This window comes from Salvelinus namaycush, unplaced genomic scaffold, assembly GCF_016432855.1.
Source record: "Salvelinus namaycush isolate Seneca unplaced genomic scaffold, SaNama_1.0 Scaffold1499, whole genome shotgun sequence".
In the NCBI taxonomy this organism is placed as follows: Eukaryota; Metazoa; Chordata; class Actinopteri; order Salmoniformes; family Salmonidae; genus Salvelinus; species Salvelinus namaycush.
This window is the reverse complement of record NW_024058229.1, coordinates 47,807-62,532: the sequence shown is the minus strand read 5'-3', so window position 1 is coordinate 62,532 and position 14,726 is coordinate 47,807. Positions and strand designations below refer to the sequence as shown.

Below are 14,726 nucleotides of genomic sequence, written 5' to 3'. Positions count from 1 at the left end.
CAATCTCTCTCCCTCCCCTCCTCTCCCTCCTCTCCCTCCCCTCCTCTCCCTCCCCTCCTCTCCCTCCCCTCCCCTCCTCTCCCTCCCCTCCCCTCCTCTCCCTCCCCTCCTCTCCCTCCCCTCCCCTACTCTCCCTCCCCTCCTCTCCCTCCCTCCTCTCCCTCCCCTCCCCTCCTCTCCCTCCCCTCCTCTCCCTCCCCTCATCTCCCTCCCCCCCCTCATCTCCCCTCCCCTCCTCCCTCCCCTCCCCTCCCCTCCCCTCCTCTCCCCTCCTCTCCCTCCCCTCCTCTCCACCTCCCTCCTCTCCCTCCCCTCCTCTCCACTCCCTCCTCTCCCTCCTCTCCACTCCCTCCTCTCCACTCCCTCCTCTCCCTCCCCTCCCCTCCCTCCCCTCCTCTCCACTCCCTCCTCTCCCTCCCTCCTCTCCCTCCAGTATCCGTCCGTCTGAGTCATGCGGGCCGTTCCGTAGCCTGTCCACTATGTTCCAGTCAGGAAGCTGTGGGTGAAGGAGTTGGAGACACACAACCCTAACCTGGCCTGGTTAGCCTGGGCTCACAGCTACATAGTGGAGAACCCTCTGTTTCTGTTCCTGGCTGCTGGGATCTTCCTGTGAGTCACACACACACACACACACACACACACACACACACACACACACACACACACACACAACACACACACACACACACAGAGAGAGACCGGTGTACAGACACAGACAGGTACACACACACACACACACACACAGAGAGAGAGACCGGTGTACAGACACAGACAGGTAAACACACAGACACACACACACACACACAGACACACACAGACACACACAGACACACACAGACACACACAGACACACACAGACACACACAGACAGACAGACAGACAGACAGACAGACAGACAGACAGACAGACTAGCCTGGGCTCACAGCTACATGGTGGAGAACCCTCTGTTCCTGGTATCTTCCTGTAAGCAGGATGATAGTTTGAGGGATTTGACACAAACTAAGTTCCTTCAGGTTGCTTTGATCATTTCCTGTCAGTGTCTCTGTAAAGGAGAATGTTGTTGTGTGTTTTCATACAGTCTCTCTGTGTCTCTCAGGATAGTGATTTACTTCAACACCCAGGTGGTGGATGGACAGAGGAAGATTATCAGTCTGCTGCAGGAGCAAATAGAAAACGTAACGTCAACTCTCTTATACAATACTAATGTGACTTAACCCTTTATAACAGTGTGACGTAACCCTTTATAACAGTGTGACGTAACCCTTTATAACAGTGTGACGTAACCCTTTATAACAGTGTGACGTAACCCTTTATAACAGTGTGACGTAACCCTTTATAACAGTGTGACGTAACCCTTTATAACAGTGTGACGTAAACCTTTATAACAGTGTGACTTAACCCTTTATAACAGTGTGACTTAACCCTTTATAACAGTGTGACTTAACCCTTTATAACAGTGTGACGTAACCCTTTATAACAGTGTGACTTAACCCTTTATAACAGTGTTATACAGATAGAAAACGTAACGTCAACTCTCTTATACAATACTAATGTGACTTAACCCTTTATAACAGTGTGACTTAACCCTTTATAACAACGTTTTCTATCTGGATAACACTATGTCGCAACCCTCTTATACAATACTAATGTGACTTAACCCTTTATAACAGTGTGACTTAACCCTTTATAACAACGTTTTCTATCTGGATAACACTATGATAACTACTCACTAACTGTAAGTCTCTCTGGATCAGAGTGTCTGCTAAATGACTCACTAACTGTAAGTCTCTCTGGATCAGAGCGTCTGCTAAATGACTCACTAACTGTAAGTCTCTCTGGATCAGAGCGTCTGCTAAATGACTCACTAACTGTAAATCTCTCTGGATCAGAGTGTCTGCTAAATGACTCACTAACTGTAAGTGACTCTGGATCAGAGCGTCTGCTAAATGACTCACTAACTGTAAGTCTCTCTGGATCAGAGCGTCTGCTAAATGACTCACTAACTGTAAGTCTCTCTGGATCAGAGCGTCTGCTAAATGACTCACTAACTGTAAGTCTCTCTGGATCAGAGCGTCTGCTAAATGACTCACTAACTGTAAGTCTCTCTGGATCAGAGCGTCTGCTAAATGACTCACTAACTAAGTCTCTCTAGATCAGAGCGTCTGCTAAATGACTCACTAACTGTAAGTGACTCTGGATCAGAGCGTCTGCTAAATGACTCACTAACTGTAAGTCTCTCTGGAACAGAGAGTCTGCTAAATGACTCACTAACTGTAAGTCTCTCTGGATCAGAGTGTCTGCTAAATGACTCACTAACTGTAAGTCTCTCTGGATCAGAGCGTCTGCTAAATGACTCACTAACTGTAAGTCTCTCTGGATCAGAGTGTCTGCTAAATGACTCACTAACTGTAAGTCTCTCTGGATCAGAGCGTCTGCTAATGACTCACTAACTGTAATTCTCTCTGGGTCAGAGAGTCTGCTAATGACTCACTAACTGTAAGTGACTCTGGATCAGAGCGTCTGCTAAATGACTCACTAACTGTAAGTCTCTCTGGAACAGAGAGTCTGCTAAATGACTCACTAACTGTAAGTCTCTCTGGATCAGAGCGTCTGCTAAATGACTCACTAACTGTAAGTCTCTCTGGATCAGAGCGTCTGCTAAATGACTCACTAACTGTAAGTCTCTCTGGATCAGAGCGTCTGCTAAATGACTCACTAACTGTAAGTCTCTCTGGATCAGAGCGTCTGCTAAATGACTCACTAACTGTAAGTCTCTCTGGATCAGAGCGTCTGCTGAATGACTCACTAACTGTAAGTCTCTCTGGGTCAGAGCGTCTGCTAAATGACTCACTAACTGTAAGTCTCTCTGGATCAGAGCGTCTGCTAAATGACTCACTAACTGTAAGTCTCTCTGGATCAGAGCGTCTGCTAAATGACTCACTAACTGTAAGTCTCTCTGGATCAGAGCGTCTGCTAAATGACTCACTAACTGTAAGTCTCTCTGGATCAGAGCGTCTGCTAAATGACTCACTAACTGTAAGTCTCTCTGGATCAGAGCGTCTGCTAAATGACTCACTAACTGTAAGTCTCTCTGGATCAGAGCGTCTGCTGAATGACTCACTAACTGTAAGTCTCTCTGGATCAGAGCGTCTGCTAAATGACTCACTAACTGTAAGTCTCTCTGGATCAGAGCGTCTGCTAAATGACTCACTAACTGTAAGTCTCTCTGGATCAGAGCGTCTGCTGAATGACTAAAATGTCAATGTAGAAAATGTACTTTCAACAGTGTTCTAACACTGTGTATAATGTGTTAATGGAGTGTTCTAACACTGTGTTTAATGTGTTAATGGAGTGTTCTAACACTGTGTATAAAGTGTTAATGGTGTATTCTAACACTGTGTATAATGGAGTGTTCTAACACTGTGTTAATGGAGTGTTCTAACACTGTGTATAATGTGTTAATGGAGTGTTCTATCACTGTGTATAATGTGTTAATGGAGTGTTCTAACACTGTGTATAATGGAGTGTTCTAACACTGTGTATAATGTGTTAATGGAGTGTTCTAACACTGTGTATAAGGTGTTAATGGTGTTTTCTAACACTGTTAATGGAGTGTTCTAACACTGTGTTAATGGAGTGTTCTAACACTGTGTATAATGTGTTAATGGAGTGTTCTAACACTGTGTATAATGTGTTAATGGAGTATTCTAACACTGTGTATAATGGAGTGTTCTAACACTGTGTTAATGGAGTGTTCTAACACTGTGTATAATGTGTTAATGGAGTGTTCTAACACTGTGTATAATGTGTTAATGGAGTGTTCTAACACTGTGTTAATGGAGTGTTCTAACACTGTGTTAATGGAGTGTTCTAACACTGTGTGTAATGGAGTGTTCTAACACTGTGTATAATGTGTTAATGGACTTTTCCAAAACTGTATAATGTGTTAATGGGGTGTTCTAACACTGTGTATAATGTGTTAATGGAGTGTTCTAACACTGTGTTAATGGAGTGTTCTAACACTGTGTATAATGTGTTCATGGGGTGTTCTAACACTGTGTATAATGTGTTCATGGGGTGTTCTAACACTGTGTATAATGTGTTAATGGGGTGTTCTAACACTGTATAATGTGTTAATGGTGTGTTCTAACACTGTGTATAATGTGTTAATGGGGTGTTCTAACACTGTGTATAATGTGTTAATGGGGTGTTCTAACACTGTGTATAATGTGTTAATGGAGTGTTCTAACACTGTGTATAATGTGTTAATGGAGTGTTCTAACACTGTGTATAAAGTGTTAATGGTGTATTCTAACACTGTGTATAATGGAGTGTTCTAACACTGTGTTAATGGAGTGTTCTAACACTGTGTATAATGTGTTAATGGAGTGTTCTATCACTGTGTATAATGTGTTAATGGAGTGTTCTAACACTGTGTATAATGGAGTGTTCTAACACTGTGTATAATGTGTTAATGGAGTGTTCTAACACTGTGTATAAGGTGTTAATGGTGTTTTCTAACACTGTTAATGGAGTGTTCTAACACTGTGTTAATGGAGTGTTCTAACACTGTGTATAATGTGTTAATGGAGTGTTCTAACACTGTGTATAATGTGTTAATGGAGTATTCTAACACTGTGTATAATGGAGTGTTCTAACACTGTGTTAATGGAGTGTTCTAACACTGTGTATAATGTGTTAATTGAGTGTTCTAACACTGTGTATAATGTGTTAATGGAGTGTTCTAACACTGTGTTAATGGAGTGTTCTAACACTGTGTGTAATGGAGTGTTCTAACACTGTGTATAATGTGTTAATGGACTTTTCCAACACTGTATAATGTGTTAATGGGGTGTTCTAACACTGTATAATGTGTTAATGGAGTGTTCTAACACTGTGTTAATGGAGTGTTCTAACACTGTGTATAATGTGTTCATGGGGTGTTCTAACACTGTGTATAATGTGTTCATGGGGTGTTCTAACACTGTGTATAATGTGTTAATGGAGTGTTCTAACACTGTGTATAATGTGTTAATGGAGTGTTCTAACACTGTGTATAAAGTGTTAATGGTGTATTCTAACACTGTGTATAATGGAGTGTTCTAACACTGTGTATAATGGAGTGTTCTAACACTGTGTATAATGTGTTAATGGAGTGTTCTATCACACTGTATAATGTGTTAATGGAGTGTTCTAACACTGTATAATGTGTTAATGGAGTGTTCTAACACTGTGTATAAAGTGTTAATGGTGTATTCTAACACTGTGTATAATGGAGTGTTCTAACACTGTGTTAATGGAGTGTTCTAACACTGTGTATAATGTGTTAATGGAGTGTTCTATCACTGTGTATAATGTGTTAATGGAGTGTTCTATCACTGTGTATAATGTGTTAATGGAGTGTTCTAACACTGTATAATGTGTTAATGGAGTGTTCTAACACTGTATAATGTGTTAATGGAGTGTTCTAACACTGTATAAAGTGTTAATGGTGTATTCTAACACTGTGTATAATGGAGTGTTCTAACACTGTGTATAATGTGTTAATGGAGTGTTCTATCACTGTGTATAATGTGTTAATGGAGTGTTCTAACACTGTATAATGGAGTGTTCTAACACTGTGTATAATGTGTTAATGGAGTGTTCTAACACTGTGTATAATGTGTTAATGGAGTGTTCTAACACTGTGTTAATGGAGTGTTCTAACACTGTGTGTAATGGAGTGTTCTAACACTGTGTATAATGTGTTAATGGACTTTTCCAACACTGTATAATGTGTTAATGGAGTGTTCTAACACTGTGTTAATGGAGTGTTCTAACACTGTGTATAAAGTGTTAATGGTGTATTCTAACACTGTGTATAATGGAGTGTTCTAACACTGTGTTAATGGAGTGTTCTAACACTGTGTATAATGTGTTAATGGAGTGTTCTATCACTGTGTATAATGGAGTGTTCTAACACTGTGTATAATGTGTTAATGGAGTGTTCTATCACTGTGTATAATGTGTTATTGGTGTGTTCTAACACTGTGTATACTGTTTTAATGGAGTGTTCTAACACTGTGTATAATGTGTTAATGGAGTGTTCTAACACTGTGTATAATGTGTTAATGGAGTGTTCTAACACTGTGTATAATGTGTTAATGGTGTGTTCTAACACTGTGTATAATGTGTTAATGGGGTGTTCTAACACTGTGTATAATGTGTTAATGGGGTGTTCTAACACTGTGTATAATGTGTTAATGGAGTGTTCTAACACTGTGTATAATGTGTTAATGGAGTGTTCTAACACTGTATAATGTGTTAATGGAGTGTTCTAACACTGTGTATAATGTGTTAATGGAGTGTTCTAACACTGTGTATAAAGTGTTAATGGTGTATTCTAACACTGTGTATAATGGAGTGTTCTAACACTGTGTTAATGGAGTGTTCTATCACTGTGTATAATGTGTTAATGGAGTGTTCTATCACTGTGTATAATGGAGTGTTCTAACACTGTGTATAATGTGTTAATGGAGTGTTCTATCACTGTGTATAATGTGTTAATGGAGTGTTCTAACACTGTGTATAATGGAGTGTTCTAACACTGTGTATAATGTGTTAATGGAGTGTTCTATCACTGTGTATAATGTGTTAATGGAGTGTTCTATCACTGTGTATAATGGAGTGTTCTAACACTGTGTATAATGTGTTAATGGAGTGTTCTATCACTGTGTATAATGTGTTATTGGTGTGTTCTAACACTGTGTATAATGTGTTAATGGAGTGTTCTAACACTGTGTATAATGTGTTAATGGAGTGTTCTATCACTGTGTATAATGTGTTAATGGAGTGTTCTAACACTGTGTATAATGGAGTGTTCTAACACTGTGTATAATGTGTTAATGGAGTGTTCTAACACTGTGTATAAGGTGTTAATGGTGTATTCTAACACTGTTAATGGAGTGTTCTAACACTGTGTATAATGTGTTAATGGAGTGTTCTAACACTGTATAATGTGTTAATGGAGTATTCTAACACTGTGTATAATGGAGTGTTCTAACACTGTGTTAATGGAGTGTTCTAACACTGTGTATAATGTGTTAATGGAGTGTTCTAACACTGTGTATAATGTGTTAATGGAGTGTTCTAACACTGTGTTAATGGAGTGTTCTAACACTGTGTGTAATGGAGTGTTCTAACACTGTGTGTAATGGAGTGTTCTAACACTGTGTATAATGTGTTAATGGACTTTTCCAACACTGTATAATGTGTTAATGGAGTGTTCTAACACTGTGTATAATGTGTTAATGGAGTGTTCTAACACTGTGTGTAATGGAGTGTTCTAACACTGTGTATAATGTGTTAATGGACTTTTCCAACACTGTATAATGTGTTAATGGAGTGTTCTAACACTGTGTTAATGGAGTGTTCTAACACTGTGTATAAAGTGTTAATGGTGTATTCTAACACTGTGTATAATGGAGTGTTCTAACACTGTGTTAATGGAGTGTTCTAACACTGTGTATAATGTGTTAATGGAGTGTTCTATCACTGTGTATAATGGAGTGTTCTAACACTGTGTATAATGTGTTAATGGAGTGTTCTAACACTGTGTATAATGTGTTAATGGAGTGTTCTAACACTGTGTATAAGGTGTTAATGGTGTGTTCTAACACTGTGTATAATGTGTTAATGGGGTGTTCTAACACTGTGTATAATGTGTTAATGGAGTGTTCTAACACTGTGTATAATGTGTTAATGGAGTGTTCTAACACTGTGTATAATGTGTTAATGGAGTGTTCTAACACTGTATAATGTGTTAATGGAGTGTTCTAACACTGTGTATAATGGAGTGTTCTAACACTGTGTATAATGTGTTAATGGAGTGTTCTATCACTGTGTATAATGTGTTAATGGAGTGTTCTAACACTGTGTATAATGTGTTAATGGAGTGTTCTATCACTGTGTATAATGGAGTGTTCTAACACTGTGTATAATGTGTTAATGTAGTGTTCTATCACTGTGTATAATGTGTAAATTGGGTGTTCTAACACTGTGTATAATGTGTTATTGGTGTGTTCTAACACTGTGTATACTGTTTTAATGGAGTGTTCTAACACTGTGTATAATGTGTTAATGGGGTGTTCTAACACTGTGTATAATGTGTTAATGGGGTGTTCTAACACTGTGTATAATGTGTTAATGGGGTGTTCTAACACTGTGTATAATGTGTTAATGGAGTGTTCTAACACTGTGTATAATGTGTTAATGGAGTGTTCTAACACTGTGTATAATGTGTTAATGGTGTGTTCTAACACTGTGTATAATGTGTTAATGGGGTGTTCTAACACTGTGTATAATGTGTTAATGGAGTGTTCTAACACTGTATAATGTGTTAATGGAGTGTTCTAACACTGTGTATAATGTGTTAATGGAGTGTTCTAACACTGTATAATGTGTTAATGGAGTGTTCTAACACTGTGTATAATGTGTTAATGGAGTGTTCTAACACTGTGTATAAAGTGTTAATGGTGTATTCTAACACTGTGTATAATGGAGTGTTCTAACACTGTGTTAATGGAGTGTTCTATCACTGTGTATAATGTGTTAATGGAGTGTTCTATCACTGTGTATAATGGAGTGTTCTAACACTGTGTATAATGTGTTAATGGAGTGTTCTAACACTGTGTATAATGTGTTAATGGTGTGTTCTAACACTGTGTATAATGTGTTAATGGAGTGTTCTATCACTGTGTATAATGGAGTGTTCTAACACTGTGTATAATGTGTTAATAGAGTGTTCTATCACTGTGTATAATGTGTTATTGGTGTGTTCTAACACTGTGTATAATGTGTTAATGGAGTGTTCTAACACTGTGTATAATGTGTTAATGGAGTGTTCTATCACTGTGTATAATGTGTTAATGGAGTGTTCTAACACTGTGTATAATGGAGTGTTCTAACACTGTGTATAATGTGTTAATGGAGTGTTCTAACACTGTGTATAAGGTGTTAATGGTGTATTCTAACACTGTTAATGGAGTGTTCTAACACTGTGTATAATGTGTTAATGGAGTGTTCTAACACTGTGTATAATGTGTTAATGGAGTATTCTAACACTGTGTATAATGGAGTGTTCTAACACTGTGTTAATGGAGTGTTCTAACACTGTGTATAATGTGTTAATGGAGTGTTCTAACACTGTGTATAATGTGTTAATGGAGTGTTCTAACACTGTGTTAATGGAGTGTTCTAACACTGTGTGTAATGGAGTGTTCTAACACTGTGTGTAATGGAGTGTTCTAACACTGTGTATAATGTGTTAATGGACTTTTCCAACACTGTATAATGTGTTAATGGAGTGTTCTAACACTGTGTATAATGTGTTAATGGAGTGTTCTAACACTGTGTATAATGGAGTGTTCTAACACTGTGTATAATGTGTTAATGGAGTGTTCTATCACTGTGTATAATGTGTTAATGGAGTGTTCTAACACTGTGTATAATGTGTTAATGGAGTGTTCTATCACTGTGTATAATGGAGTGTTCTAACACTGTGTATAATGTGTTAATGTAGTGTTCTATCACTGTGTATAATGTGTTAATGGGGTGTTCTAACACTGTGTATAATGTGTTATTGGGGTGTTCTAACACTGTGTATACTGTTTTAATGGAGTGTTCTAACACTGTGTATAATGTGTTAATGGGGTGTTCTAACACTGTGTATAATGTGTTAATGGGGTGTTCTAACACTGTGTATAATGTGTTAATGGGGTGTTCTAACACTGTGTATAATGTGTTAATGGAGTGTTCTAACACTGTGTATAATGTGTTAATGGAGTGTTCTAACACTGTGTATAATGTGTTAATGGTGTGTTCTAACACTGTGTATAATGTGTTAATGGGGTGTTCTAACACTGTGTATAATGTGTTAATAGAGTGTTCTAACACTGTATAATGTGTTAATGGAGTGTTCTAACACTGTGTATAATGTGTTAATGGAGTGTTCTAACACTGTATAATGTGTTAATGGAGTGTTCTAACACTGTGTATAATGTGTTAATGGAGTGTTCTAACACTGTGTATAAAGTGTTAATGGTGTATTCTAACACTGTGTATAATGGAGTGTTCTAACACTGTGTTAATGGAGTGTTCTATCACTGTGTATAATGTGTTAATGGAGTGTTCTATCACTGTGTATAATGGAGTGTTCTAACACTGTGTATAATGTGTTAATGGAGTGTTCTATCACTGTGTATAATGTGTTTAATGGAGTGTTCTAACACTGTGTATAATGGAGTGTTCTAACACTGTGTATAATGTGTTAATGGAGTGTTCTATCACTGTGTATAATGTGTTAATGGAGTGTTCTATCACTGTGTATAATGTGTTAATGGAGTGTTCTAACACTGTATAATGTGTTAATGGAGTGTTCTATCACTGTGTATAATGTGTTAATGGAGTGTTCTAACACTGTGTATAATGGAGTGTTCTAACACTGTGTATAATGTGTTAATGGAGTGTTCTAACACTGTGTATAAGGTGTTAATGGTGTATTCTAACACTGTTAATGGAGTGTTCTAACACTGTTAATGGAGTGTTCTAACACTGTGTTAATGGAGTGTTCTAACACTGTGTATAATGTGTTAATGGAGTGTTCTAACACTGTGTATAATGTGTTAATGGAGTATTCTAACACTGTGTATAATGGAGTGTTCTAACACTGTGTTAATGGAGTGTTCTAACACTGTGTATAATGTGTTAATGGAGTGTTCTAACACTGTGTTAATGGAGTGTTCTAACACTGTGTGTAATGGAGTGTTCTAACACTGTGTGTAATGGAGTGTTCTAACACTGTGTATAATGTGTTAATGGACTTTTCCAACACTGTATAATGTGTTAATGGAGTGTTCTAACACTGTGTATAATGTGTTAATGGAGTGTTCTAACACTGTGTATAAGGTGTTAATGGAGTGTTCTATCACTGTGTATAATGTGTTAATGGAGTGTTCTATCACTGTGTATAATGTGTTAATGGAGTGTTCTAACACTGTGTATAATGTGTTAATGGAGTGTTCTATCACTGTGTATAATGTGTTAATGGAGTGTTCTAACACTGTGTATAAGGTGTTAATGGAGTGTTCTATCACTGTGTATAATGTGTTAATGGAGTGTTCTAACACTGTGTATAAGGTGTTAATGGAGTGTTCTATCACTGTGTATAATGTGTTAAAGGAGTGTTCTAACACTGTGTTAATGGAGTGTTCTAACACTGTGTATAAGGTGTTAATGGAGTGTTCTATCACTGTGTATAATGTGTTAATGGAGTGTTCTAACACTGTGTTAATGGAGTGTTCTAACACTGTGTATAATGGAGTGTTCTAACACTGTGTATAATGTGTTAATGGAGTGTTCTATCACTGTGTATAATGTGTTAATGGAGTGTTCTAACACTGTGTATAAGGTGTTAATGGCCAGCTACATGGTTGTTCCCTGCTGACCTGTGTCATTGTGTCTCTAGGAGGGGGAGGATAAGAAGTTCCTGATCACTCGTCTCCAGGCCATCCACCAGCAGAAACGACCCCTCTCCCCTCGCAGACTCACCAGTCAGGCCAGTCAGGTGTGTGTGTATGAGAGAGAGAGAGAGTTTGTGTATGGTAGAGTATGTGTATGAAGGAGGGAGTGTGTGTGTGTGTGTGTGTGTGGCTGCATGCATTCTTTTGTTCCCAATTTCTCCTGGCTCACATTTCTGACCATTTTCTCCTGTCCTCTTCCCAGGATTCCAACAGCTAGCATTCCAACTACTGAAACAGCATTCTCTCCTTTCTCCGTGGAGGGAATATCTCAGTAAATCTCTGAATATCCTTTGGAAAATGTTCTGAATGGACCAACCTGGATGTAGCTCTCCTCTCCTGCCTCTGGGAAGAGCTGTTAAGGAATTCTTCAACTGGAGAACTATTCTCTGAGGATGTCGTCTTTCCCAGGAAGCTGAGTTGGGACTGGGACGAGAAAGGAATTTACTTCTTTACAATAACAAATCCCACATACGCCAAAATATGATTCTGATAGGATCCACACTCTTTCCCAGGAATCTGGTCCTTATAAGGATTGGGAATGGGACAAAGCAGGTTTTCCCTCTTCCAACAACAGGCTACACCTCATAGGGAAAGACCACTGTCTTTATAGGATCTTACTATGGCCAAGCCATAGGCTACACCTTACTGTAACTAGGCTACACCTTACTGTAACTAGGCTACATCTTACTGTAACTAGGCTACATCTTACTGTAACTAGGCTACACCTTACTGTAACTAGGCTACACCTTACTGTAACTAGGCTACATAGGAAAATACCACTGAGTTTATATGAACTTACTATGGCCAAGCCATAAGCTACACCTTACTGTTTATTCTTCATATAATATGACAGGACATGCCACTGTCACAAAACAATGGTTTATCGAAGCTCAATACTTTCAGCCAAGGATCTTTGTCCTTTTTTAAAAGTTGGATTGGAACCCCTGGTCATGAGAGAGGATGTAGGGGTGAAGAGGTGAGGAAACGAGACTGGGATACGGTCTGCTTGTAGGGACACAGAACTGAATGCGTTTTTTACAAACAATATTTTTTTTCCCTCACAACTTTGAATAGGGAACATATCAAATGCCAAGAAGCTGCCAACATTGCACAAAGGATTACAACAGTGGCATTGTTAAGCAGGGTGAATTCTGTGAAATATAGGAATTGTATTTTTTAATTGTAAATAGTATGTTTTTTAAATTACTTTAATGTTTTTATTGTATAAACTGGTATTTTGTCAACAGCCCTTTCATACCAACTGTGAACAAATAGGGTATTTCTTTCCGTTTCTGATATAAAATGTTTTTGATATGTTTTTATGTTAATTGGTGGTCAGTCTCATCTCTGCTTCTGAAATGGCACTCTTCCCTACATAGTGCACAACTTTATAGGGCGCTGGTCTTAAGTAGTGCACTATGTAGAGAATAGGGTACCTTTTTGGATGCATCCTCTGTTTACTGTCTCTGTAGGAGGAATCCACCTCTTAGTATCGGGTGATCTGATTGGTTCGTTCAAACAGGAAATGGTCTTAGAAGATCAACCACTGGAACAGTACGTTATTTGAATCTCTTTTTGTTTTTAAGTTTTATTGTTTGTTTATTTTATACGTCATTAAATGTTTTACCATATTTGTGTGTGTATTTGCTTATCTGATGTGTACCTAGTGGTTACGCTACACTTGTACTTTTCAGTGGAGAAATCTAATATAAATCATTGAAAAATACATCTTTCTATTATTTAACACAATTATGATGTATTACAGACATGCAATCAGCACCATAAAAAGAGCTAAATATATTTCAAAAGAATCACTTTCTTGTCGTAATAGCACTCATACAGGATACACCTAATACATATGAAGTATAACAGTACTCATACAGGATACACCTAATACATATGAAGTATAACAGCACTCATACAGGATGCACCTAATACATATGAAGTATAACAGTACTCATACAGGATACATCTAATACATATGAAGTATAACAGCACTCATACAGGATACACCTAATACATATGAAGTATAACAGCACTCATACAGGATACATCTAATACATATGAAGTATAACAGCACTCATACAGGATACATCTAATACATATGAAGTAGAACAGTACTCATACAGGATACACCTAATACATATGAAGTATAACAGCACTCATACAGGATACATCTAATACATATGAAGTATAACAGCACTCATACAGGATACATCTAATACATATGAAGTATAACAGCACTCATACAGGATACATCTAATACATATGAAGTATAACAGCACTCATACAGGATACACCTAATACATATGAAGTATAACAGCACTCATACAGGATACACCTAATACATATGAAGTATAACAGCACTCATACAGGATACATCTAATACATATGAAGTATAACAGCACTCATACATGATACATCTAATAAATATCAACTCCAAAGTAGCTTGAGTTTAGGGTTGCAAAAATCCACCAGAAATCCTGGTTTAAAGATTCCCAGATTCTATGTTTATTCCCTCCTGACTCCAGGAAACTTCCAACTGTGATTTCAGGAACATTTTGGGAAAGTTACTGAAAATGTGCAACCCTTTGTTGAGTTCAAACAGTTAATCACATAACCTTTTAGAGATACTAAAGTATAACCCATTATTATCCTTGTATAAAAGCCTATGTGGTTAAAAGCACCAGTCAGTAATATTTACCGAGGGAGAGTTGGAAGCAGCAAGAATACAAATGTTTGTAATTCTCAAAATCTCCAGTAGAGAGCGCCATATCATAAATCTCCCATTCCCCACATACTGTATCAGGCATCCATCCAGACATCTCTCCCATTCCCCACATACTGTATCAGCCATCCATCCAGACATTCCCCACATACTGTATCAGCCAGACATTCCCCACATACTGTATCAGCCAGACATTCCCCACATACTGTATCAGCCATCCATCCAGACATTCCCCACATACTGTATCAGCCAGACATTCCCCACATACTGTATCAGCCAGACATTCCCCACATACTGTATCAGCCAGACATTCCCCACATACTGTATCAGCCATCCATCCAGATATTCCCCACATACTGTATCAGCCATCCATCCAGACATCTCTCCCATTCCCCACATACTGCATCAGCCATCCATCTAGACATTCCCCACATACTGTA

General features: G+C 38.2%; 1 long non-coding RNA gene across 1 annotated transcript; it reads left to right on the top strand.

Moving 5' to 3' along the window:
* The first annotated feature begins 497 nt into the window (after positions 1–497).
* LOC120036874 lies at positions 498–13,344 on the top strand. The gene is made up of 4 exons (XR_005474684.1): positions 498–609; positions 1,097–1,175; positions 11,504–11,602; positions 11,761–13,344. It is a non-coding gene; the product is annotated as an uncharacterized LOC120036874 (long non-coding RNA).
* The last annotated feature ends 1,382 nt before the right edge of the window (positions 13,345–14,726 follow it).